The sequence below is a fragment of the Schistocerca nitens genome, chromosome 11 (genome assembly GCF_023898315.1).
Source record: "Schistocerca nitens isolate TAMUIC-IGC-003100 chromosome 11, iqSchNite1.1, whole genome shotgun sequence".
NCBI lineage: Eukaryota > Metazoa > Arthropoda > Insecta > Orthoptera > Acrididae > Schistocerca > Schistocerca nitens.
This window is the reverse complement of record NC_064624.1, coordinates 140,439,402-140,467,297: the sequence shown is the minus strand read 5'-3', so window position 1 is coordinate 140,467,297 and position 27,896 is coordinate 140,439,402. Positions and strand designations below refer to the sequence as shown.

Sequence of the window (27,896 nt, the reverse complement as noted above, 5' to 3'; positions counted from 1 at the left end):
CATATGGTTATGTGATCTATTTCTTTCAATACGAATAATTCCTTAAAGTTATAGGTTATTAACTATGGACCATCATTGATTAAAAGACTGTTTTCCCGACATTGGCAAAATAATTATGCATTGTTTTGGCATGTTTGATTGACTGTGAAGTTACATATTTCGACGAACATTTAACCAGTACATAAACATATGTAACTCGACCTCTACTAGTTGGCAAAGGCCAGTAAAAATTCAGTATTGTTAAATGATGCAAATCATTTGGTTTAGTCGGATACGTTGTATAGACTATGTATGCCCATATTATATTCTCTGAGACGCCTGGCAAGTTCGCATCACTTCTGCGGCTTTTTTCTCAAACCTTTAAAATTCATATTTGATATACATTTACGAATTCCAAAATGTCCATATCCATTGTGTATGAATGCCATTAACTGTAATTCAGTACTTTGGAGAATATATAGTTTCTGTAAAGGAATGTTGAATGAGGATGGAAACTGTCAGGATGCACTGTATTATAACTCGTCCGAGTTTCCCAAGTGATTTATCATTTCCAGCTACAGTACCCCCATTCCTCTCAGTCTGCGTCACCAGATCCTGCAATGCTGAGGACACCAAACTGAGAAACGGCTTGATGCAGAAAGGCTGCCTCAGCAACCCACGCAACGCATTGCTGTGTGTCGGCCTTGTACGCTGGGGAGTTGTGACGAAGTCAGGATGCGCCAGCAGCCGACTCAACGGTCTTCATCCCTGCCTCAGCGCCCTTCCCTGGCAGCCCACTGCTTGCTTCTTCCACATCTATTTCCCCACACTGAATTGCTAGTTGAATGACGAATACAAATCTTTTGAAGTCCCTTCACGCACTTTCCGCGACATATGCACAGGTAGCCCCCTCAAAAATACATCAACTGCGTTTTGCTCGGCCTCCTGCAACAGGACACCATTCGCTTCATCGCTCTGACCCAACTCGTAAGTATACTCGTTAATTTACCTTATTCTGTCCGAAAATTTCCCCACCGGATCCCGCTGCCTCTTTGTCATTGTACTCAACCTCTCCCTAGAGTACTGAGCGCTTTTCTGTTTCTTGTACCTCTGTAAAAGCCCCTACTTAAACTGCTTAAACTGTCCTGCTTTCCTTAAAGCTCAGAACACCTTACATATGTCTTCCCTTCACCCGTTAATCTAATCTTGGCTGCATGTAACAACTGTTCATCTGACCAACCATTCATCACAGCTGAAGTTTCCAAGTCCTCCATAAACGAACGCACATCCTCAGGTTCCTTGCCAGAAAACAGAATAATCAAACTCGCAGCAGCTGGATCAATCTCCTGCTGCAGCACCCTAGGCAAAAACGACTGATCAGATGCAGTTTCCCGCTCACTTCTAGATGTTAATTCACTTCTCAACTTCGTATTGACCACTGTCAATTGAGCTACCTTTCCCAACAAAATCCGCACCGCTTCTGGTTCTGACACACCATGTGTCCCTGACTTCGCCATTGTGTTGCTTTCATTGCCATCTGCTGCTGTATGTAGCCAGTGTTGTGACATGCCCCACCGTCCAGGAGAGCTGTCACACTTGAATGCCTTGTAATTGAACTGGATACGTGGCTGTGCACCTCTGTTTTGCTAACGCTCCTCTCCGAGTCTTGTACTCATAACAGCTGAACAACAGCTGTCTGGTGTAACTGAGGAGGCTGCAAATCTTTCCAAAGCAGCACTGTTCTTTGTGATGTACTGGATCAAATTTACATGGCGTAAGCGTGAGACCATTAAACAGTACAGAGATGATCTGTTGTTAGTGCAGCACAAAGCTTAACTGTCTGTGATGTCCCTGTCTTTTGTTAATGTCTACCATGCATCATCCCACGTCTTTGAAAGTTCTCCTTCCTGATGGAACCTACAGAGCACGATGGCTGAATAAGTTGACCTGGTTTGAGAGTCATCAGATGTTGCTGCAAACGTGCAAGAGATCTATAGCCAATGAGACAAGTAGGTACCTACTGCCCAGAATTTCCTCGAGTGATGGATATTAATATATATTATGTTTCTGTAAGGTGTGTTACATTTTTCTACATCCGAATACTATGTACATCTATATCTACATCTACATCTACATAAACACTCCGCAAGCCACCGTACGATGCGTAGCGGAGGGTATCCTGTACCGCTACTTGTCATTTCCTTTCTTATTCCACTCGCAAACAGAGCGAGGGAAAAACGACGGTTCTCTAAATTTTCTCAATAGTGTTTCTCGAAAAGAACGTCGCCCAGACATTTAAATGCCTTAACCGTGTCAAGCAGGGCGCTAGTAATACTGTATCAGAATATTGCCGATTTGATCTTCCTACTCAGCCGCATTAACTTAAAGTTTTCGACATTGAGGGCCAGCTGTCATTCATCAAACCAACTGAAAATTTGTGTAAGTCGTCTTGTAGCTTCCTGCAGTTACTCAATTTCGGCATTTCTAGCCTACACCACGGCGTCATCAGCATCAAACATAGGTGGCTGCCCATCCAGTCAGCCAAATCTTTTGTGTAAACAGAGAACAAGACAAGTGTATTCTATCGAGGTGAAAGTTATTTGGGTATGGTACAGCGTGCCCGCATCTCGTGGTCGTGCGGTAGCGTTCTCGCTTCCACGCCCGGGTTCCCGGGTTCGATTCCCGGCGGGGTCAGGGATTTTCTCTGCCTCGTGATGGCTGGGTGTTGTGTGCTGTCCTTACGTTAGTTAGGTTTAAGTAGTTCTAAGTTCTAGGGGACTTATGACCACAGCAGTTGAGTCCCATAGTGCTCAGAGCCATTTTTATGGTACAGCGTCAATATGTATCAAACTACTGCTACTGGAGAATAACCAACGTTTCGGCCACGGTTGCAGCAGTCTTCGTCTAGGTCTACTGACCGGTAGGCCCAGAAGAAGGCCGCTGATACATTATGACGTTTGATACATTATGACGCAGTACCATAACGACAAAACCTTTGTGTCGACTGACTGTGGCCGCGGAAACCTACGCTACTATACGTGTATTCTAGTTCAAAATGGTTCAAATGGCTCTGAGCACTATGGGACTCAACATCTTAGGTCATAAGTCCCCTAGAACTTAGAACTACTTAAACCTAACTAACCTAAGGACATCACACACACCCATGCCCGAGGCGGGATTCGAACCCGCGACCGTAGCAGCATTCTGGTTTCTGTAGCTTTTGACTTGAAAGTTACCAGGAGAAAAATCATCGTGCACTGGAGGTACTGCGCTACGACAAGCCTTCAGAATGTAGAGCGACGTTCAGTTGTGAAAATAATGTCGGTGCATGGTGAAATAGTTTCGTGATTTCACAAAAAAATGGCTGTGGGCTGTCACTGCTACACGTCGGTATATCTGTTGTGACTTGGCAAGCCAGCCAAGTCACTATGCGGGGATGCCGAAAGGCACGCGTTAAGCTCACGCAGACTGGCGTGAGGTCTGGAACAGTTAAGGGAATTTATGGTAGCAAATAAAGTACGTAGTTGATGTAATACTTAACTTTAATCCATAATTGGAGTACATCGCTCTTGACGGTACATTAATATGCTCAATATAAACTGGTAATGGCGCCTTGCTAGGTCGTAGCAAATGACGTAGCTGAAGGCTATGCTAACTATCGTCTCGGCAAATGAGAGCGTATTTGTCAGTGTAGCTTCGCTAGCAAAGTCGGCTGTACAACTGGGGCGAGTGCTAGGAAGTCTCTCTAGACCTGCCGTGTGGCGGCGCTCGGTCTGCAATCACTGACAGTGGCGACACGCGGGTCCGACGTATACTAACGGACCGCGGCCGATTTAAAGGCTACCACCTAGCAAGTGTGGTGTCTGGCGGTGACACAATATCCATTGCATGTCTTGGTTTCTTCAGACTCATACAGAATTGATAAGTTTATGGCAGGACATCTGGTGAGCAAGATGTATGAGACAGGCGAAATACCCACAGACTTCAAGAAGAACATAATAATTCCAATCCCAAAGAAAGCAGGTGTTGACAGATGTGAAAATTACCGAACTATCAGTTTAATAAGTCACAGCTGCAAAATACTAACGCGAATTCTTTACAGATGAATGGAAAAACTGGTAGAAGCGGACCTCGGGGAAGATCAGTTTGGATTCCGTAGAAATGTTGGAACACGTGAGGCAATACTAACCTTACGACTTATCTCAGAAGAAAGATTAAGAAAAGGCAAACCTACGTTTCTAGCATTTGTAGACTTAGAGAAAGCTTTTGACAATGTTGACTGGAATACTCTCTGTCAAGTTCTGAAGGTGGCAGGAGTAAAATACAGGGAGCGAAAGGCTATTTACAATTTGTACAGAAACCAGATGGCAGTTATAAGAGTCGAGGGGCATGAAAGGGAAGCAGTGGTTGGGAAAGGAGTGAGACAGGGTTGTAGCCTCTCCCCGATGTTATTCAATCTGTATATTGAGCAAGCAGTAAAGGAAACAAAAGAAAAATTCGGAGTAGGTATTAAAATTAATGGAGAAGAAGTAAAAACTTTGAGGTTCGCCGATGACATTGTAATTCTGTCATAGACAGCAAAGGACTTGGAAGAGCAGTTGAACGGAATGGACAGTGTCTTGAAAGGAGGATATACGATGAACATCAACAAAAGCAAAACGAGGATAATGGAATGTAGTCGATTAAATCAGGTGATGCTGAGAGAATTAGATTAGGAAATGAGACACTTAAAGTAGTAAAGGAGTTTTGCTATTTGGGGAGCAAAATAACTGATGATGGTCGAAGTAGAGAGGATATAAAATGTAGACTGGCAATGGCAAGGAAATCGTTTCTGAAGAAGAGAAATTTGTTAACATCGCGTATAGATTTGTCAGGAAGTCGTTTGTGAAAGTATTTGTATGGAGTGTAGCCATGTATGGATGTGAAACATGGACGATAACCAGTTTGGACAAGAAGAGAATAGAGGCTTTCGAAATGTGGTGCTACAGAAGAATGCTGAAGATAAGGTGGGTAGATCACGTAACTAATGAGGAGGTATTGAATAGGATTGGGGAGAAGAGAAGTTTGTGGCACAACTTGAGTAGAAGAAGGGATCGGTTGGTAGGACATGTTTTGAGGCATCAAGGGATCACAAATTTAGCATTGGAGGGCAGCGTGGAGGGTAAAAATCGTAGAGGGAGAGCAAGAGATCAATACACTAAGCAGATTCAGAAGGATGTAGGTTGCAGTATGTACTGTGAGATGAAGAAGCTTGCACAGGATAGAGTAGCATGGAGAGCTGCATCAAACCAGTCTCAGGACTGAAGACCACAACAACAACAACAACATGGCAGGACAGTGTGCAGTCGATTTGCGAAGTTCATTTTTTCTCCGAGTGACGATGGGAAGGGTGAAGGGAAGGGGACGCAGCTGAACTCCTGTGCCCATCGTTGTGTGGGTGATGGATTCCATTATAGGGGAGATTCAAAAGATTTCACAAAATCTGAAGGCGCTCATACAGGAGTCGAAACGCAACGGCTTTAGGGTAGCATCTGACAAGCTAGAAAGCAACACTGAACCAGGAGGAGCGTTGGAAGGTGAGGAACAACAACGACAGTCGATGCACACCCGTCTTAAGTTCAGCAAAGGTAATGCAATATTTATTCAGTAGCGTTAAACACTACAGAAGGTGTTTCTAATGGCGAACTCCGTATTCAGTATAGGAATAACATCTCTGTAGAAAATTCTGGTTCACTCTGCCAAGGACAGATGGTAACAAACTAACCTCTTCATATGCTGTTCTTTAGCCGGCCAAAGTGGCCGTGCGGTTAAAGGCGCTGCAGTCTGGAACCGCAAGACCGCTACGGTCGCAGGTTCGAATCCTGCCTCGGGCATGGATGTTTGTGATGTCCTTAGGTTAGGTTTAACTAGTGCTAAGTTCTAGGGGACTAATGACCTCAGCAGTTGAGTCCCATAGTGCTCAGAGCCATTTGAACCATTTTTTATGCTGTTCTTTGTCTAATCCCCAATTTGAACACCTTCAGGCCTGCACAAAACTGTTGAGTAAAGAAGACATTTGATAAACCTAAGAAGCGTGTGCAATCATTGTCCTGGTGCCTGTAACACTCGAAAGCTTGCACTGCCTCATATTTACTTCCGACACCACGTTTTTATGTTGTTGTATTTCGACTTCTCTATCAGTTCCTTCATTTTATGCACAGTCTTTTGAATTGCCCTGTGTACCGTAATTCTACTTCCAAATTTCCTGCATATTCCTATTGAGTTTAGGAAAAAAATCATGAATGCGTCTGCTATATACTGCCACTCTATGTAATGGTTCCATCTTGTCTCTGCTGTTCCTTCTGCTCTGCAGATCTGACACACCTAGATAAAACATAACATTCGTTTAGAAACCTGTTCGAAAAACATGCGGTACATGAATATTGCTACGACCGTTATTATTTGAACCGTGCAGTCATATGTGTATGAGCAGAAGTGAAAGCATACGGGAATGCATCACAAGAGCTGTTGCGCTACAGGTCGTGGAGAGAAGTTAAGAAAAAGAGAAATAATCTCGGTTCTTTCTTTAGGTTCCCACAGACACTGCTTTTAAGAGTGGTGGTGACAGAGGTACGTGGGCACTCACCAGACACGTCCCGCGCCGCAGCAGCCAGCGTAGTGGCGGTCGGCCGCTGCCTCCGCCTCTCGTCCTCTCGCCCTGGCCGCGGCTGGGCCGGGCTGCCGGCCGCCGCCTCCCCTCCTCCTCCCCCCCCCCCACTCTATCGTCTGATGTTTGAGCAACACCTCACGCCACAGACGCCAAGGCCACGCTGGTGATTACTGCGATTGCTCTCCTGCGCGTTGTAAACCCGCGGTCTCTGCCGATTCGGCTCCGTGATGGCCACGAACGTGCCCACCACGAGCTTTTTCCACCTTAGTGACTTTCAGTCATCTCCACTGACAAGCGAACCTCCCCATCGCACCCCCCTCAGATTGGCACAGTCGATAGGCCTTGATAAACTGAACACAGATCAATTGAGAAAACAGGAAGGTGTGGAACTGTGAAAAAATAAGCAAAATATACAAACTGAGTAGTCCATGGGCCAGATAAGCCCCATAATTGACATTGAAGGCTTAGGAGCGCCGTGGTCCTGTGGTACCGTGAGCAGCTGCGGACTGGGAGGTCCTTGGTTCAAATCTTCCCTCCACTGAGAATTTTAATTTCTTTATTTTTGCATTGTTATTATCTGTCCGTTCATCATTGACATCTCTGTTCAAAATGGCTTGGTTCAAATGGCTCGGAGCACTATGGGACTCAACTGCTGTGGTCATAAGTCCCCTAGAACTTAGAACTACTTAAACCTAACTAACCTAAGGACAGCACACAACACCCAGCCATCACGAGGCAGAGAAAATCCCTGACCCCGCCGGGAATCGAACCCGGGCGTGGGAAGCGAGAACGCTACCGCACGACCACGAGATGCAGGCATCTCTGTTCACTGTAATAAGTTTAGTGTCTGTGTTTTGCGACCGCATCGCAAAACCGTGCTATTAGTAGGCGAAAGGACGTGCCTCTCCAATGGGAACCGAAAACATTTGATCGCAAGGTCATAGGTGAACCAATTCCTCCACAGGAAAACACGTCTGATATATTCTATACGACACTGGTGACGCCATGTGTGTCACATGACAGGAATATGTTCCCGACCCACCTAACTTGTACACTTGGCGAATGGGTAAAAAGATTCTTCTAGCTTGCCCGATTTAGGTTTTCTTGTGGATGTGATAATCACTCCCAAAAAAGTGATGAAAACATAAGAGTTTGTCACATGAACTGAAAATAAAAAATTAAACTTTCCACTTGACGGAAGGTTTGAACCAAGGACCTTCCGTTCCGCAGCTGCTCACGTTACCACGAGACCACGGCGCTCCTGCGCTCCCATCGTCCTTATTGTTGCCTATCTTCCATTGAACTACTCAGTTTGTATATTTTGCTTATTTTTTCACAGTTCCACACAACTTCTTCCTGTTTTCGCAATTGATCTGTGTCCAATTTTTCGAGGCCTATCCACTGTGGCAACTTATAACTAAATCTGAGGGGGGTGCGATGGGGAGGTTCCCTTGTGAGATACGTACGCCAGGCAGATCATTAATCACAGGAGAAGTCATACACACAACATTACACTATCACTTCATAACGTGTAAAGCGAACTTTGACACTAATCCAAACGCTTAGTAAATAACTTGAATTATCGCTTTCGCCTGAGAGAGAATTGTAAATAACAGCGTTGGTTTATTAGCGTTCCATGATTTTTTACATACTTGTAGATTTCGTGACTTTACTGATGATTTCTTTTCCTGATAGTAGGTTTGACTTCGGAAGGATGTATTTTCAGATGAGGTGTGCTTCCATTCTTAAAAAAAAAAGAAACGACAGCGGCTATTGCTGAGAGATATCAGAAAATATTAAGTTGTCTCAGTATACGCCCTTGTAAGAGACTGAATTGATATTACAGTAGTTGAGCACAGAGAAAAACGTTTTTATTAAGTATTAATTGTTATCTTATAAAGTAAAATTTTTCTTATCTCTGAAGTGAATATTATGTTCATCTTTCCTCTCCTAGTAATTACGATACAGAGTGCAAGCAAACAGAAGACTCAGGATTTTGAATGCTAGGTAGTACTGAGCGATCCCTGCTTAGTAACACGGTCTTTTCGGATGAACAGGTTCTCTTTAGTGGAAAGCGAAAGATCGTGGAACTTGCCCTACCGACACAGACTGTCACAGTTGTTCATAATCGTATCCGTCTGACCTGCTCTCCAATGACAGCGTGAAGAAATTTTCAGAGCTACATTACGACGCAGATCTTGACGAGCTGTTTGTTTCTTACGCTGGCTGCTAAGAAGAACTTTAGCCTTAGCTGCGCTCGATTGCACTCTGGAAACGCCACGCATTACCGCAAAATTAATAGCTTACTCTTTTACAGCCAGTAATTGAGATCCACGGCACAAAATATTTTATTTTTGAAGAAAAAGACCATTTCAATTTTCTTATTCAAAAATAATACCAAAGCACAGATTTATTTAAATAATTTAATACTAGAAAGGAAAGAAGACCTGGTAGGAGTAGGGACCAGTAGATACAATCAATTTTGCAGCGGAAAGTTACGAGTTTGCCTGTCCGTCTGTTCTTTTTGCTCTCGTCAGGAATACTTAATAATTTTTCTAGTCACCGAGGGAGGGTCGTTAGAACATCAACACCGACTCTACCAGTGTCTATGCCATCTATTCCGTGGAGCATACGGTCAACAACGTTCTTCACTTATGCTGCATGCAAGGTGACAATCACTAAACTATGTGAAATAAAATCGTCATAACTTCTGAACAGTTTGCGTTAGGACGTTCAAACTGCGCGGTTGGCCGCGGGTAATGATGGGCCACTTTCATCTGGATGGATTCCCCTCGCGGGATTAGCCGAGCGGTCTAGGGCGCTGCAGTCATGGACTCTGCGGCTGGTCCCGGCGGAGGTTCGAGTCCTCCCTCGGGCATGGGTGCGTGTGTTTGTCCTTAGGATAATTTAGATTGAGTAGTGTGTAAGCTTAGGGACTGATGACCTTATCAGTTAAGTCCCATAAGATTTCACACACATTTGAACATTTGATGAGTTCATCCATAAGCAAAATCGGTGCATTTGAGGGACTGAGAATCCGCATTTCGCTATCGAGAAGTCTTTCCACCCTCAACGGGTGATTGTGTGGTGTGTAACGTCCAGTCATGGAAAAATCGGTGAGATAATCCTTGCTGACATGCTGAATAACGAACGGTACATGAAACTTTTGGAAGATGATTCCATCCCCAATATTGAAAGTGGCCCTGATTTCGACAAGATATGGTTCATGTAAGACGGAGCTCGACTTCATCGACGCAGGAGAGTGTCTGGTGTCCTGGAGGAGCACTTTGGCGACAGCATTCTAGCTCTGGGGTAGCCAGAGGCCACTGGCAAGGGCCTCGCTTGGCCTCCATATTTCCTAGACCTGAACACATGCGGCTCCTTTTTGTGGGCCTCCATTAAAGGCAATGTGCACACCAACAGCCCTAAAAACCATTGCTGAGCTGAAAACAGCCATTCAGGTCATCTACAGTATCTGTGTTCCGACTCGTCAGCAGGTCTTACAGAATTTAGCTATACGTCTGCGCCATGCCAATGCTGGCAGGCATATCGACCATATTATAACCAAAATCCGAATATCTATACTGACGTTTTCATGTTGAATAAAGTGTGTGCACGCCGTTGTTTGTAGCTAACCTACGATTCTTTTTGAGAATGTTCAATAGATGTCACCCTGTGACTGATGGTTACTCTAGAGGTGACAAAAGTCGTGCGCTGGGAATATGCACATGTACAGATGGCAGGGCAAATGCGTACACAACGTATATAACGACAGTGCATTGGCGAAGCTGTTGTTTGCACACCGGTGATCCGTGTGGAAAGGTCTCCGACGTGATTGTGGTTGCACAGTGGGAGTTAATAGACTTTGAATACGGAATGAAGGGTTGAGCCAGGCGCATGGGATATTCCATTTCGGAAATCTTTAGGGAATTCCAAAGTCCACAGTGTAAAGAGTGTGCTGACAATACCAAAATTCATATATTACCATTCACCACTGGCATCATAGTGGCTGACAGCCTTCACTTAACGATGGGGAACAGTGGTCTTCGCGTAGAGTTGTCAGTGCCAACAGACAAGCAACACTGCAGAAATCAATGTGGCCGGCCGGAGTGGCCGTGCGGTTAAAGGCGCTGCAGTCTGGAACCGCAAGACCGCTAAGGTCGCAGGTTCGAATCCTGCCTCGGGCATGGATGTTTGTGATGTCCTTAGGTTAGTTAGGTTTAAGTAGTTCTAAGTTCTAGGGGACTAATGACCTCAGCAGTTGAGTCCCATAGCGCTCAGAGCCATTTCAACCAAATCAATGTGGGACGATGACCAATGTATCCTTTGGTGCAGTGCGACTACATTGGGACTCAATGGGCTGTGGTAGCAGACGACCGACGTGGGGCGTTTGCTAACAGCACGATATCTCCTGCAGCGGCTCTCATCGGCTCGTGACAATATCGGTTGGACCCTAGGTGACAGGAACACCGTGGTCTGGTCACATGACTTCCGGTTTGAGTTGATAAGAGCTGATGGTAGTGTTTCAGTGTGGCGCTTTCCCCAAAAGCCAGGCACCTAAATTCTCAACAAGGCACTATGTGAGTTTGTGGTAGCTCCATAATCGCGTGGGCTGTGTTGACATGGAATGGACTGGGTTCTCTAGTCCAACTGAACCATCACTGTTATGTTCAGCTATCTGAAATACTGTTCAGCACCTGTGCTCTGGAGGTCGCTTCGGCCCTTAGTAATCAAAACGTGTTTGGTACTGGGTTCGACACCCACTACCGCTTAAATTTTGAGTAATTTGCATTGACGCCTCAAGACGTTCGGCATAAGAAGTCACCCACAATCTACCAACGGCCGTGTCAAAAAGGTGGAGGGGAAGGCAGAGGTTCAGGGCACTCTCTACGTCTTGGGGTGGGAAACTGCCCCTAACGGCAATCAGCGACGATCAACGGCATGAGAATACAAAAGGCAATGGAAAACACTTCATTAAAGACACATAACGTGTATCCACAGTACATGTGGCCTATAATGGAAAAAGTGTAATGACGATCTCTCCATTGGCAAAAGATTCCGGAATATTCCCCCATTCAGACCTCCAGGAAGGGACTGCGGGAAAAATATTGAATAACCAACGAAAGGGTAATGTTGTACGAGCCAGGATGTCGAACGTCAGAAGTTTGAACGTGGTAGGGAAGCTAGAAAATCAGAAAAGGGAAATGCATAGTCTCATTCTAGATACGACCGGCGTTTGAAAACTCCGTGCAAAGTCCGAGAGCTGGCACCACCAGCGCGTATCGAGGTCATGTTTAGTTAGTGGCATCTTTGGAAAGAACGCGCACCTAGTTTCAGCCATATTGGTCTATTTCTTTGTAACTGACATTGGTGTGAGTCAAGGAGGTCGGATGATTGTCAAAAAATGGACGAAAAATAATTACGTGTGGGGATTGAACATTATGAAAGGCAAAACGCCTCAGGAGACTAAAGAGAAGCTTAATAAAAGTTACGGTGACTCTGCACCTTCGATTAGAACAGTTTATGTAGCCAGCCGGAGTGGCCGCACGGTTCTAGGCGCTACAGTCTGGATTCGTGCGACCGCTACGGCCGCAGGTTCGAATCCTGCGTCGGGCATGTAGGTGTGTGATGTCCTTAGGTTAGTTAAGTTTAAGTAATTCTAAGTTCTAGGGGTCTGATGACCTCAGAAATTAAGTCCCATAGTGCTAAAAAAATGGTTCAAATGGCTCTGAGCACTATGCGACTTAACTTCTGAGGTCATCAGTCACCTAGAACTTAGAACTAATTGAACCTAACTAACCTAAGGACATCTCACACATCCATGCCCGAGGCAGGATTCGAACCTGCGACCGTAGCGGTCGCCCAGATCCAGACTGTAGCGCCTAGAACCGCTCGGTCCCATAGTGCTCAGAGCCATTTGAACCAAGAACAGTTTATAAGTGGTTTCAAAATTTTCGGAGTGGCCGTGTAGGCACAAGTGAAGCTGAACGTTCTGGACACCCTGTGGAGGTTACGACTCCAGAAATCATTGATAAAATCCATGATATGGTGATAGATGACAAAAGAGTTAAGGGGCGTGAGATTGCTAGTGCTGTGGGCATCTTGAATGAACGGGTAGATAATATTTTGCATAAATATTTCGACATGAGATAGCTATCTGCAACATCGGTTCCGCGATTGCTCACCAAAAACGGAATCGTGTGAAGTGTTGCAAGGATGGTTTGCAGCTGTTCAGGAAGAATCCGCAGGACTTCCAGCGTCGTTTCGTCACTGTGGATGAAACATGGCTACATTGCTGCACTCCTGAGACCAAAGAACAATCTAGACAATGGGTTACCAAGGGAGAATCTGCACCAAAATAGGCGAAGACCATTCCTTCGGCCGGAAAGGTTATGGCGACTGTCTTTTGGGATTCGCAAGGCATAAGCCTCATCGATTATCTGGAAAAGGGTAAAACTATTACAGGAGCATATTATTCGTCGTTATTGGACCTTTTGAAAACCAAGCTGCAAGAAAAACGCCGTCGAATGGACGCAAAAAAGTCATTTTCCATCACGACAGTGAACCAGCATACACATCAGCTGTTGTAGTCGCAAAAGTAATGCAAATAGGATTCCAACTCGTTTCACAACCCCCCCCCCCATCCTCCAGACTTGGCTGCCTCGGATGACTATTTCTTCCCCAATTTGAAGAAATGGCTGGTGGGACAAATACTTTATTCAAATGAGGAGGTGATTGCAGCAACTAATAGTTATTTTGCAGACTTGAACAATTCCTATTATTCGGAAGATATCAACAAATTACAACAGCGTTGGGCGAAGTGTATAAGTCTAAAAGGAGACTATGTCAAAAAATAAAGAGGTTTGACCCAAACATGTAAGTAGATTTTATTTTTGCACGGACTTTTCAAACGCCCTCGTATAGTAGGGATCAATGAGGTGAAATGGAAAGACGACAAGGTTTTTTTGTCAGACGAGAATAGGGTAATATTAACAGCAGCAGATTGGGGTATAATGGGAATAGGATTCATTACAAATAGGAAGGTGGGGCAGAGAATGTGTTACTGTGAACAGTTCAGTGATAGGGTTTTATCAGATTGCACAGAAAACCGACAACGATAGTTCAGGTATACATGCCAACTTCGTAAACAGAAGACGAAGAGATAGAGAAAGTATATGAGGATATTCAAAGGGTAATACAATACGTAAAGGGAGATGAAAATTTAAAACCATACGGGATTGGAATGCAGTTGTAGGGAAGGAGTAGAAGAAAAGGTTACGGGAGAATATGGGCTTGGGGCAAAGAATGCGAGAGCAGAAGACTAATTGAGTTCTGTAATAACTTTCAGTTAGTGATAGCGAATACTCTGTACAATAATCACAAGAGGAGGGGGTATACTTGGAAAACGCCGAGAGATAGGGGAAGACTTCAGTTAGATTACGTCATGGTCAGACAGAGATTCCTGAATCAGATTCTGGATTGTAAGATTTACCCAGGAGCTGATACAGACTCAGATCACAGTGTAGTAGTGATAAAGAGTAGACTGAGTTCAGGAGATTTGTCAGGAAGTACCAATACACAAAAAGAAGTGGGATATGGAAGTACCAAAGAATGATGAGATATGCTTGAAGTTCTCTAAGGCTATAGATACAGCAATAAGGAATAACTCAGTAGGCAATATAGTTGAAGAAGAACGGACACCTCTAAAAAGGGCAATCACAGAAGTTGGAAACAAAAACGTAGGTACAAAGAAGCTAACTGCGAACAAATCATGGGTAACAGAAGAAATACTTCAATTGATCGTTGAAACAAGGAAGTACAAAATGTTCAGGGAAATTCAGAAATAAAAAATACAAGTCACTGAGGAATGAAATAAATAGGAAGATCAGGGAAGCTAAGCTGGAAAGACTGCATGAAATATGTGAAGAAGTCGAAAAAGAGATGATTGTCTGAAGGACTGACTTAGCATATAGGAAAGTCAAAACAACCTTTGGTGAAATTAAAAGCAAGGATGGTAAGATTGCAAAGGAAATTCCAGAGTTAAATGTAGAGGAGACTGTGGATAAATGGAGAGAGTACATTCAAAGCCTGTATGAGGGGGATTATTTGTCTGAAGTAACAGAAGAAGGGACATGAGCCGATTTAGAAGACATAGGGGATCCAGTATTACAATTAGAATTTAAGATAGGTTTCTAGAACCTAAGATCAAATAATGCAGAAGAGATAACGTTCCATCAGAAATTCTAAAATCACTGGGGGAAGTGTCAACAAAACGACTATAAATGTAGGTGTGTAGAATGTATGAGTCTGGCGACATACCATTTCAATCCTGGAAAAACATCATCGACAAAACTCCGAAGATTGCAGGAGATGACAAAGGCAAGAATTATCGCACAGTCAGCTTAACAGCTCATGCATCCAATTTGCTGACAAGAATAATGTGCAGAAGAGCAGAAAAGGAAATCGAACATGTGTTAAATGACGACCAGTTTGGCTTTAGGAATGGTGAAGGAGGCAGAGAGACAGTTCTGATGTTGCGGTTGATAATGGGAGCAAGACAAAAGGAAAATCAAGACAGGTTCATAAAATGTGTCGACCTGTAAAAAGCGTTCGACAGTGTAAAATTGGGCAATATCTTCGAGATTCTCAAGAATATAGGGGTAAGCTATAGTGAGATACGGGTAACATACAACATGTACAAGAGTCGAGAGCGAATAATAACAGATGAGAACCAAAAACGAAGTGCTCGAATTAAAAAATGGTGCAAGGCAGACATGTAGTCTTTCGCCCCTATATTTCAATTTGTACATCGAAGAAGCAATGATGGAAGCAAATGAAAGGTTCAGGAGTGGAATTAAAATTCTATTTGAAAGGGTATCGATGATACTATTCCATGATGACATAACTATGCTGAGTGAAAGTGAAGAAGAATTAGATGATATGCTGAATGGAATGAATTAGTATAGAATATTGATTGAGAGTAAATACAAGAAAGGCGAAAGTAATGAAATGTAGCAAAAATTGGGAGAGCGAGAAACTTAACATGAGGACTGATGGTTACAAAGTAGGCAGAAAAATAACCAATGATGGATGGAGCAGTTAGGATATCAAAAACACACTAGAACTGAAAAAAGAGCTTCCTGGTCAGCAGAGGTCTACTAGTATCAAACATAAGTCTTAATTTGAAAAAGAAATTTCTGGGAACGTATGTTGGGTGCACAGCATTGTACGGTAGTGAAACATTGACTGTGAGAAAACCGGAACAGAAGAGAATCAGAGTATCTGAGATGTGATGCTAAATACGAATATTGAAAATTTGTTGTACTAATAAGGTAAGGCATGAGGAGATTCTGCGCAGAAGAGGAAAGGAATATGAGGAAAACACTTGCAAGGAGAAGGGACAGGATGATAAGATATTTGTTAAGATGTCAGGGCATGAATTAACATGGTACTATGGGGAGCTGTAGATGGCAAAAACCAGAGGAATTCGTGGTCGGCTGCATCAAACCAGTCAGGAGACTGATGACTTAGAAGCAATCTGAAGACCATTTGCAGCTGTTCATAACTTCCTCTCCCCAAACAAGTACAGAATTTTTATGGATGACAATGCGCTAATGGGTCAAACCTTTTCGCGACTGATTTGAAGAACATTCTGCACATTTCAAGCGAATTATTTGTCCTTCCAGATCTCCCGACATGACAGCCTTATAACTTTTATTGGATGTAACCGAGAGCTCGGTTGGTGCACAAAATCCTGCACCGGTAACACTTTCCCATTTATGGACGGCTATAAAGGCAACATGCCTCAATATTGCTGCAGGAGACTTCCAACGGTTTAGTTGAGTACCTGCCACGTCGATTTGCAGAACCATGCCGTCGAAAGAAGGTCCGACACGATATTAGAAAGTATGCTATGTCATACCTACAAGATAGAGAGATTGCTTATTGCTGTGTTTCACACGCTGTCCTAAGTTATCCCAGACATTGTGGGATTACTATCGATCGATTTAGCGGGCCAGTCGATGTGCAATTGGGAGTCCGAGCGCGCATCAAACAAAAAACGTATCGAAGCAGCCCAGCGAACACGGCTGTCATCTTGGAAACCGGGAGCGTCCACAACATACTCGTCACGAATTTTCTAAAGAATGAGCAAATCTAGCACAACATCGTGGTTTATGTCAACTGTAACCTGAATGAACAGGCTACAGTAATAGTACGAAAAATACCGCCGAAACATCACAAAACCAGCTCGTGCCTGCACTGCTCACATTGCGAGTTGGACGCCTCATTGCGCCATCGCTGCACTGGGCGCCTCGTGACACGGCGGCCCACACTAAACGCCTCCAGCCTGTTACTCTCCACTCTCTAAGGCTTTTTTAGCGCGCTGAAGAGCCACAGGTTTACGCCCACCTGTGAGGAATGGCCTTTCACGAGGTACCCGAAATGTCAGCTCGGAAATTTATTGCTCTGAATTCTCCGGCAGGGGAAATTCCTATCGGGTTTGAAGCTGACCGTCATTTGTAACCGGTGGTTTTCGTTTCCGGTCCCTGCAGTGATAATCACTTAAAAACCATTGGTCTTACGTCACCTTATAAGCCTGCCAGTGGTATAGTATTCCTTGTACACACGTTGGACAGGCCGCGTTGATACACCCAGAAATCAGGCAACTTAAGTCACGATATTGTCAGAGGTACGTCGAGACACGATAGCACCTTTTTGCCAATTTATCGTGAGCCCACGTCGACCTATCTCACTAAGATGATTCCATACTAACGGCTGACATTTACACACCACTTCACTACCATCACTGACGTCTAAAGTGGAGCGACAGAAGGCCGCTTGGTATCAGTTCTGCACAATCTACGAGTTTCTAAGTGTATCAGCAAGGAAGACCATAACATCCACGGACTCGTTACGTTACAGCCTCAGTCTGTTGTTATACTGCATCGTAGGGTCGTCACTGAAATCCTTCTGTTCGTTACACTCTCTTTGCAGATGATACATCTCTTTCAGTTGAAAAAAACACCTGACAGTGACATTGCCACATCTTCCAACACTGTGTTCAATGATCTCTACAAATGGTTCACCTGCAATGGCCTGACTTTAACTTAAGTTTAAAAAAGTACATTCACTTCTGTGAGTCTCAGAAAGTGCAGGGGACACACGTCTGCGCGGTAATGATCAGCATACACATCAGGTATATTGTTCTACATTTTTAGGCCTCCTCATGGACGGTAAATTAAATTGGTTGTGCCCTATTCTGGACTTACGAAAAACACTTAGTTCAGCAACTTATGCTCTACATATTATACTAGCGACTGCAAGTACTGACGCTGTTAAGGCTGATTATTTTGGCTATTTCCATTCATTGTTGTCGTATGGCATAATGTTTTGGTGAAATAAACCAATGCCAAATAAAGCCAGAAAAGAGTAATCCGAATTCTAAGTGGTGTGAGCGGAAATCATTCATGCAGAAATCTTCTTAAAACACACAAAATATTAACAGTGACCTCACAATATGTTGTATTCCTTATGTCCTTTTTAGTTACGAACCTACACATGCACATAACTAATAGTGACTACCATAACTATGACACAAAATCAAAACACGACTCGTATGTGGATGGCGAAAACTTGAGCCTGTTGTTGTTGTGGTCTTCAGTCCTGAGACTGGTTTGATGCAGCTCTCCATGCTACTCTATCCTGTGCAAGCTTCTTCATCTCCCAGTACCTACTGCAACCTACATACTTCTGAATCTGCTTAGTGTATTGATCTCTTGGTCTCCCTCTACGATTTTTACCCTCCACGCTGCCCTCCAATGCTAAATTTGTGATCCCTTGATGCCTCAAAACATGTCCTACCAACCGATCCCTTCTTCTAGTCAAGTTGTGCCACAAACTTCTCTTCTCCCCAATCCTATTCAATACCTCCTCATTAGTTACGTGATCTACCCACCTTATCTTCAGCATTCTTCTGTAGCACCACATTTCGAAAGCTTCTATTCTCTTCTTGTCCAAACTGGTTATCGTCCATGTTTCACTTCCATACATGGCTACACTCCATACAAATACTTTCAGAAACGACTTCCTGACATTTAAATCTATACTCGATGTTAACAAATTTCCCTTCTTCAGAAACGATTTCCTTGCCATTGCCAGTCTACATTTTATATCCTCTCTACTTCGACCATCATCAGTTATTTTACTCCCTAAATAGCAAAACTCCTTTACTACTTTAAGTGTCTCATTTCCTAATCTAATCCCCTCAGCATCACCCGATTTAATCTGACTACATTCCATTATCCTCGTTTTGCTTTTGTTGATGTTCATCTTATATCCTCCTTTCAAGACACTGTCCATTCCGTTCAACTGCTCTTCCAACTTGAGCCTAGTATAAAAATATGTTTAATGCACTTCCCCTCTCCGGGAGGGGACCTGCCGTGGGGGAGGTTACCATGAGAAAAAGATTGAATAATCAACGAAAGGATAACGTTTTGCAAGTCGGGGCGTGGAATGTCAGAAGCTTGAACGTGGTAGGGAAACTAGAAAATCTGAAAAGGGAAATGCAAAGGCTCAATCTAGATATAGCAGGGGTCAGTTAAGTGAAGTGGAAGGAAGACAAGGATTTCTGGTCAGATGAGTATCGGGTAATATCAACAGCAGCAGAAAATGGTATAACAGGTGTAGGATTCGTTATGAATAGGAAGGTAGGGCAGAGGGTGTGTTACTGTGAACAGTTCAGTGAGCGGGTTGTTCTAATCAGAATCGACAGCAGACCAACACCGACAACGATAGTTCAGGTATACATGCCGACGTCGCAAGCTGAAGATGAATAGATAGAGAAAGTGTACGAGGATATTGAAAGGGTAATGCAGTATGTAAAGGGGGACGAAAATCTAATAGTCATGGGCGACTGGAATGCAGTTGTAGGGGAAGGAGTAGAAGAAAAGGTTAGATGAGAATATGGGCTTGGGACAAGGAATGAAAGAGGAGAAAGACTAATTGAGTTCTGTAACAAGTTTCAGCTAGTAATAGCGAATACCCTGTTCAAGAATCACAAGAGGAGGAGGTATACTTGGAAAAGGCCGGGAGATACGGGAAGATTTCAATTAGATTACGTCATGGTCAGACAGAGATTCCGAAATCAGATACTGGATTGTAAGGCGTACCCAGGAGCAGATATAGACTCAGATCACAATATAGTAGTGATGAAGAGTAGGCTGAAGTTCAAGACATTAGTCAGGAAGAATCAATACGCAAAGAAGTGGGATACGGAAGTACTAAGGAATGACGAGATACGTTTGAAGTTCTCTAACGCTATAGGTACAGCAATAAGGAATAGCGCAGTAGGCAGTACAGTTGAAGGGGAATGGACATCTCTGAAAAGGGCCATCACAGAAGTTGGGAAGGAAAACATAGGTACAAAGAAGGTAGTTGCGAAGAAACCATGGGTAACAGAAGAAATACTTCAGTTGATTGATGAAAGGAGGAAGTACAAACATGTTCCGGGAAAATCAGGAATACAGAAATACAAGTCGCTGAGGAATAAAATAAATAGGAAGTGCAGGGAAGCTAAGACAAAATGGCTGCAGGAAAAATGTGAAGACATCGAAAAAGATATGATTGTCGGAAGGACAGACTCAGCATACAGGAAAGTCAAAACAACCTTTGGTGACATTAAAAGCAACGGTGGTAACATTAAGAGTGCAACGGGAATTCCACTGTTAAATGCAGAGGAGAGAGCAGATAGGTGGAAAGAATACATTGAAAGCCTCTATGAGGGTGAAGATTTGTCTGATGTGATAGAAGAAGAAACAGGAGTCGATTTAGAAGAGATAGGGGATCCAGTATTAGAATCGGAATTTAAAAGAGCTTTGGAGGACTTAACGGTCAAATAAGGCAGAAGGGATAGATAGCATTCCATCAGAATTTCTAAAATCATTGGGGGAAGTGGCAACAAAACGACTATTCACGTTGGTGTGTAGAATATATGAGTCTGGCGATATACCATCTGACTTTCGGAAAAGCATCATCCACACAATTCCGAAGACGGAAAGAGCTGACAAGTGCGAGAATTATCGCACACTTAGCTTAACAGCTCATGCATCGAAGCTGCTTACAAGAATAATATACACAAGAATGGAAAAGAAAATTGAGAATGCGCTAGGTGACGATCAGTTTGGCTTTAGGAAAAGTAAAGGGACGAGAGAGGCAATTCTGACGTTACGGCTAATAATGGAAGCAAGGCTAAAGAAATATCAAGACACTTTCATAGGATTTGTCGACCTGGAAAAAGCGTTCGACAATATAAAATGGTGCAAGCTGTTCGAGATTCTGAAAAAAGTAGGGGTAAGCTATAGGGAGAGACGGGTCATATACAATATGTACAACAACCAAGAGGGAATAATAAGAGTGGACGATCAAGAACGAAGTGCTCGTATTAAGAAGGGTGTAAGACAAGGATGTAGCCTTTCGCCCCTACTCTTCAATCTGTACATCGAGGAAGCAATGATGGAAATAAAAGAAAGGTTCAGGAATGGAATTAAAATACAAGGTGAAAGGATATCAATGATACGATTCGCTGATGACATTGCTATCCTGAGTGAAAGTGAAGAAGAATTAAATGATCTGCTGAACGGAATGAACAGTCTAATGAGTACACAGTATGGTTTGAGAGTAAATCGGAGAAAGACGAAGGTAATGAGAAGTAGTAGAAATGAGAACAGCGAGAAACTTAACATCAGGATTGATGGTCACGAAGTCAATGAAGTTAAGGAATTCTGCTACCTAGGCAGTAAAATAACCAATGACGGACAGAGCAAGGAGGACATCAAAAGCAGACTCGCTATGGCAAAAAAGGCATTTCTGGCCAAGAGAAGTCTACTAATATCAAATACCGGCCTTCATTTGAGGACGAAATTTCTGAGGATGTACGTCTGGAGTACAGCATTGTATGGTAGTGAAACATGGACTGTGGGAAAACCGGAACAGAAGAGAATCGAAGCATTTGAGATGTGGTGCTATAGACGAATGTTGAAAATTAGGTTGACTGATAAGGTAAGGAATGAGGAGGTTCTACGCAGAATCGGAGAGGAAAGGAATATGTGGAAAACACTGATAGGGAGAAGGGACAGGATGATAGGACATCTGCTAAGACATGAGGGAATGACTTCCATGGTACTAGAGGGAGCTGTAGAGGGCAAAAACTGTAAAGGAAGACAGAGATTGGAATATGTCAAGCAAATAATTGAGGACGTAGGTTGCAAGTGCTACTCTGAGATGAAGAGGTTAGCACAGGAAAGGAATTCGTGGCGGGCCGCATCAAACCAGTCAGTAGACTGATGACCAAAAAAAAAAAAAAAAAAATGGACATAAAAGACCTTACTAGTGTAATATCACAACTTCAAAGTAAATTGAAAGAATATCTTCTGGAATTCTCTTTTTATTCTCTTGATGAGTTCTTTGACATAAACTCTTCTATATTGTACATCAGATAAGGCACATTGTCTCTGTATAACTGCTACAACCTACATCCCTTTCAACCCGCTTCCTGTATTCAACGCTTTGCCCCGCTACAATTTTACTACCCCTCCCCCCCCTTCCTCAGCTCAACACTTCTTTGTGTTACCATACTGACCAGTTTTTGATGTCTCAGGCCGTGTCCTAGCAACTGATCCCTTCATTTGGTCAAGCTGTGCTATAAATTTCTATTTTCCCCAGTTCAGTTTATTGTATCCTCATTTGCTCTTAGGTCTACCCACGTAATCTTCATCAATGTTCAGTAGTAATGTGTTTCAAAAGCTTCTGTTCTCTTCTTGCCTCAACTGCTCATCATCCATGATACATTGCCATACGAGCCTACACTCCAGACAAATACACTACTGGCCATTAAAACTGCTACACCACGAAGATGACGTGCTACAGACGCGACATTTAACCGACAGGAAGAAGATGCTGTGATATGCAAATGATTAGCTTTTCAGAGCATTTACACAAGGTTGGCGCCGGTGGCGACACCTACAACGTGCTGACATGAGGAAAGTTTCCAACCGATTTCTCATACACAAACAGCACTTGACGTTGCCTGGTGAAACGTTGTTGTGATGCCTCGTGCAACGAGGAGAAATGCGTTCCATCACGTTTCCGACTTTGATAAAGGCCGGATTGTGGCCTATCGCGATTGCGGTTTATCCTATCGCGACATTGCTGCTCGCGTTCGTCGAGATCCAATGACTGTTAGCAGAATATGGAATCGGTGTGTTCAGGAGGGTAATACGGAACGCCGTGCTCGATCCCAACGGCCTCGTATCACTAGCAGTCGAGATGACAGGCATCTTATCTGCATGGCTGTAACGGATCGTGCAGCCACGTCTCGATCCCTGAGTCAACAGATGGGGACGTTTGCAAGACAACAACCATCTGCCTGAACAGTTCGACGACGTTTGCAGCAGCACGGACTATCAGCTTGGAGACCGTGGCTGCGGTTACTCTTCACGCTGCATCACAGACAGGAGTGCCTGCGATGGTGTACTCAACAACGAACCTGGGTGCACGAATGGCAAAACGTCATTTTTTTCGGATGAATCCAGGTTCGGTTTTAGCATCATGATGGTCACATCCGTGTTTGGCGACATCACGGTGAACGTACATTGCAAGCGTGTATTCGTCATCGCCATACTGGCGTATCACCTGACGGGATGTTATGGGGTGCCATTGGTTACACGTCTCGGTCACCTCTTGTTCGCATTGAGGACACTATGAACAGTGGACGTTACATTTCAGATGTGTTACGACCCGAGGCTCTACCCTTCATTCGATCCCTGCGAAGCCCTACATTTCAGCAGGATAATGCACGACCGCATGTTGTAGGTCCTGTACGGGCCTTTCTGGATACAGAAAATGTTCGACTGCTACCCTGGCCAGCACATTCTCCAGATCTCTCACCAATTGGAAACGTCTAGTCAATGGTGGCCGAGCAACTGGCTCGTCACAATACGCCAGTCACTACTCTTGATGAACTGTGGTATCGTGTTGAAGCTGCATGGGCAGCTGTACCTGTACATGCCGTCCAAGCTCTGTTTGACTCAATGCCCAGGCGTATGAAAGTCGTTATTACGGCGAGAGGTGGTTGTTCTGGGTACTAATTTCTCGGGATCTATGCACCCAAATTGCGTGAAAATGTAATCTGATGTCAGTTCTAGTATAAAATATTTGTCCAATGAATACCCGTTTATCATCTGCATTTCTTCTTGGTGTAGCAATTTTAATGGCCAGTAGTGTATTTTCATATATCATTTTCTAAGACTTAAACTTATATTAGAATAATTCCTGTTTTTCAAAAATGCTTCTTTTGCTATTCCCATTCTGTATTTATATCTTCTCTACTTCAGCCACCATCAGTTGCTCGTAAGCTCCTTTAGAGTTTCATTTCCTAATATACTTTCCTGAGGATCGCTTGATTTAGTTGATCGCATTCCAATATCCTTGTATTTTTCTTTTATTGACACTCACCTTGTAACATCTCCTCTAAACTGTTCGATTCCATTCAGTTAATTGCCTGGTTTCACTGTGATGTGCGGCAGGAATTCTTCGTTCGGTCTGCCGCCAGTTGTGAGAGTTCATTTAGCGTTACCCAGGGTGCACCATGTGGAGGCGAACTAACTTTACACCCCGCTCTGTTTCACTGTGATGTGGGGCATAATTACAATGTCACTGGAAAACCTCAAAGTATTTATTTCTTCTTCTTGAAGGTTAATTTCCTTAATTAATTGCTTTTTGGTTTTTTCAACGCTTTATCGCTCAGCAGATGAAATAACTTCGCGAGTATTCTCAACACTATCTCTCTCCCTTCTCACTATGTATTCCTTTCCGTGTCCATCGACCCTATTAACTGCAGTCAGCTTCGTGTACATGATGGAAATAAATATGCGCCAGGCGCTTCTTAATCCTACAACCTTCAAGACTCAGAGATTGTAGTTGAGTTAACAAAGTCGAAAGCTTTCGTTGAATCTGCAAGGATCGTACGGTTCGCGATTTTCTAACCTATGTTCGACCCTTTCAGAGCAGGAGAGTGTTTGATGTTTTGGAGGTGCATTTTGGGGGTCGCATCTGGCTCTAGGGTACCCAGAGGGCACTGGCATTGGCCGCCATATTCTCCAGATCTGCACGCATGCGACTCCTTTCTTGGGGCTACATTAAAGACAAGGTGTTCAGCAATAGCAATAGCACCAAAACCACTGCTGGGCTGGAAAGAGCCATTCAGGAGGTCATCGACAACATCGGCGTTCCTACACATCAGCGGATCATGCAGAATTTCGACATTCGTCTGCGTCATATCGTCGCCAATGATGGGAGGCATATAGAACATGTGATAGCCTAAATCCCAATATCTGTAGTGACTCTGTTGCATAAAGCGTGTACACGCCGTGGTTTGTAAATAATTTACGTATTTGTCATGTAGTTGAACTATTGTCACGCTGCACCTTTTAAAAAAGTATAGGCGATTCGTTTATTGAGTTGTATACAGGGTGAGTCACTAACTATTGCCACTTAGAATAACTCCGAAAGTATGATAGTAGCTGAAACGTTTATGGGACAAAAGTTGCATGGGACAACGGAGGCCTACTATGACGTTGATTTTTTGTTGCTAGGTGGTGTCACTTCAGAGATATCAAAGTCAACTTTGTTTTTTTTAATGGGATGCTATAGTTTGGTACTTATTTTCTTATAGCAGCTATCGAGACGAATCCAGTGATGTGTAACAGTAAGGTCTTTGATGGTCAACGAAGATGAAAAGGGTGGCATGAACGTCCATTTACAGAAGGTGTTCGAAGTCATGACCATTGGCATCAATGCAGTGCTGCAATCTTCTTATCATGAATTGAGTAGTATTCCTTATCACAATAGCACTCATCGAAAAACATGCTCTGACATTTAGACGAGCCAACGATGGAAAAACTTTTTTGCTGAAAATACCTTACTCTTAAGGTTATTAGGGTGGGCAATCCAAATATGATACTTAAAAAACTGTATCACCCACCATTTCTTCATATGTTACAGTTAAATTTATTAACTCAAGCGATTTTTAAAGAATTTAACAGCTTTTATATAGTTCAAATAATTTAAGAATGTGTAATAAATGTAGATGACTTTGGTAGCACTGCTGAAAACATTTGCTGGCAATAAAAGGTCGATTTTATTTTTGTGTTAGCAGATGGTGTTTTGTTTAGTGTCAGCCTAATCTCGCTTTCCTGTTTCCTGTGCATGTGCTCAGTACAATGTCTGGCTGCAAAAACTCTGCTGACAGTTTTTGCTACATTTGTGGTGAATTTGTGATTAAAAAACTTCAATGAAACATTACAAGTTTTGTGAAAGTGGTTTATCTATCATACTTTTGATCTAAACTTGGTGATCAAGATAAATCTTGGGCACCGCGCAAGGTATGTTATGTGTGTCTTGAGGATCTGAGATTATGTTCCTAAAAGGAGAAAAAAGCTTTTAGATTTGCTGTTCCTATGATATGGAGATAGCCAAGAAAGCATTCTGATGATTGCTACTTTTACAGAGTTGATATTACTGGTAATAATTCGAAACACAAGAAGGTAATAAGCCACCCTAATCTTCCGTCTGCCATCTGACAAGGTGTGGTGTAGATTTGTCAGTTCTTCAACCACGAGATGATTTAAATTCTGTTCCGACAGAAGTGTTTCCTGATGCACAATGTGACTTAGATGAACCAGATGATGATGAACTCCGTTGTAATACAGAAAGCCTACAGACCAAATAGTTTGCTCAGACCGAGCTTAACGATTTGGATAGCGATCTGGGCTTAACGAAATAAAAAGGTGAATTTCTTTGCTCTAGATTAAAAGAAAAGAACTTATTGGCAGTTGGAACCAGCATACTCATGTATAGAAAGAGAGAGCAGCAATTTTCCAATTTTTTTAACAAGAAGGTGATTTAGTGTACTGCTCAGACATTCCCAGTCTGATGAATGAGTTTGGTATTGAATACAAAAAGGAGGACTGGAGGCTGTTTATTGATTCACCCAAAACTAGTTTAGGGGCTATTTTATTATACAATGGTAACGTGTACACATCTATACCTGTTGGAGATTCTGTACATACGAAAGAAAGCTATGAAAACCTAGAAATAGTGCCAAAGTAACATGCATGCTCCTTGGTCCGGAAGGTGGCTTTACCATATTTCCGTGTTTCTTGTGTGAATGGAACAGTAGGGGTAGGGATCAACATGGGGCAGAAAGAACTGGCCTGTGAGGAAGTCTTAAAAAACTTGGTGAGAAAAGGATTCTACGCAAAAACCTTGTAGATCCAAGAAACATACTCCTACGACATGTACATATAAAGCTAGGCCCAATGAAACAGTTTGTAAAGGGGTTCCCTCAAAATGGACCATGTTTTAAGTATCTCTGTCAAAAGTTTCCACATCTTTCAGAAGCTAAACCAAAAGAAGGCATCTTTGTCGGACCTGACATTAGAAAATTGATGTTTAATGATAACTTTGAATCCACAATGACCTTAAATAAGAATGAAGCATGGGTATCATTCAAGTAAGTCGTTACAAAGTTCTTAGGGCATGAAAAAGACCAAGAATATGTTTCTATTACAGGTACAATGTTAAAGAAGTTTAAAACTTTAGGATGTTTAGTGAGGCAGAAAGTCCACATTTTGAACAGTCACCTTGGTTACTTCCCGCACAATATGGGAGATGTTAGTGAGAAGCAAGGAAAGCGGTTTCACCGTGACATTAAAGTGATGGAAAGATGCTAACAAGGCCGCTGTAACACCAACACGATGGGGGACTACTGCTGGTCACTTCACTGAGAAGTACAGCAAGCGACTCAAGAAGCTTCAAAGAAAAAAGAGAAAGAAAATACAAACTAATTCTAGCTGACAAGTGAAACCTCTATTAACACATATCATTGTTTTAAGTAGCTTACTGTAAATTCAAACCAGGCTTATGATGTAAGAAAGCGTTTCATTAATCTCCACGTTTACCACATAACATACGATTTTTATACTATATAATAAAAAGCATATTGCTCGAAACATGTGGGTGATACAAAAAAACCTAAGGCTAGATTTGGATTCAGCTCATAAAAATCTATAAAGATCGGCACCAAAGTAAAAAAAAAAAATTTTTTTTTCGTTGGCCTTTGTTATCTCTCACATATCTCCAAGTGCAGTTGGAACGTCTTTATAAACAATGTCTTTTAATAATCTCCACAAGAAAGCATCCAGAGTCATCA

General features: G+C 43.0%; 1 protein-coding gene across 1 annotated transcript in view; it reads right to left on the bottom strand.

Annotated features, from left to right (window-relative positions):
* LOC126213333 (poly [ADP-ribose] polymerase tankyrase-1-like) overlaps positions 1 to 6,702 on the bottom strand; it is a 161,625-nt gene extending 154,923 nt beyond the window's left edge. The window contains exon 1 of the mRNA XM_049941025.1: positions 6,605 to 6,702. The gene's annotated coding sequence lies outside the window, so the exon portion shown is untranslated. The remainder of the gene's footprint in view (positions 1 to 6,604) is intronic.
* Positions 6,703 to 27,896: the final 21,194 nt, after the last annotated feature.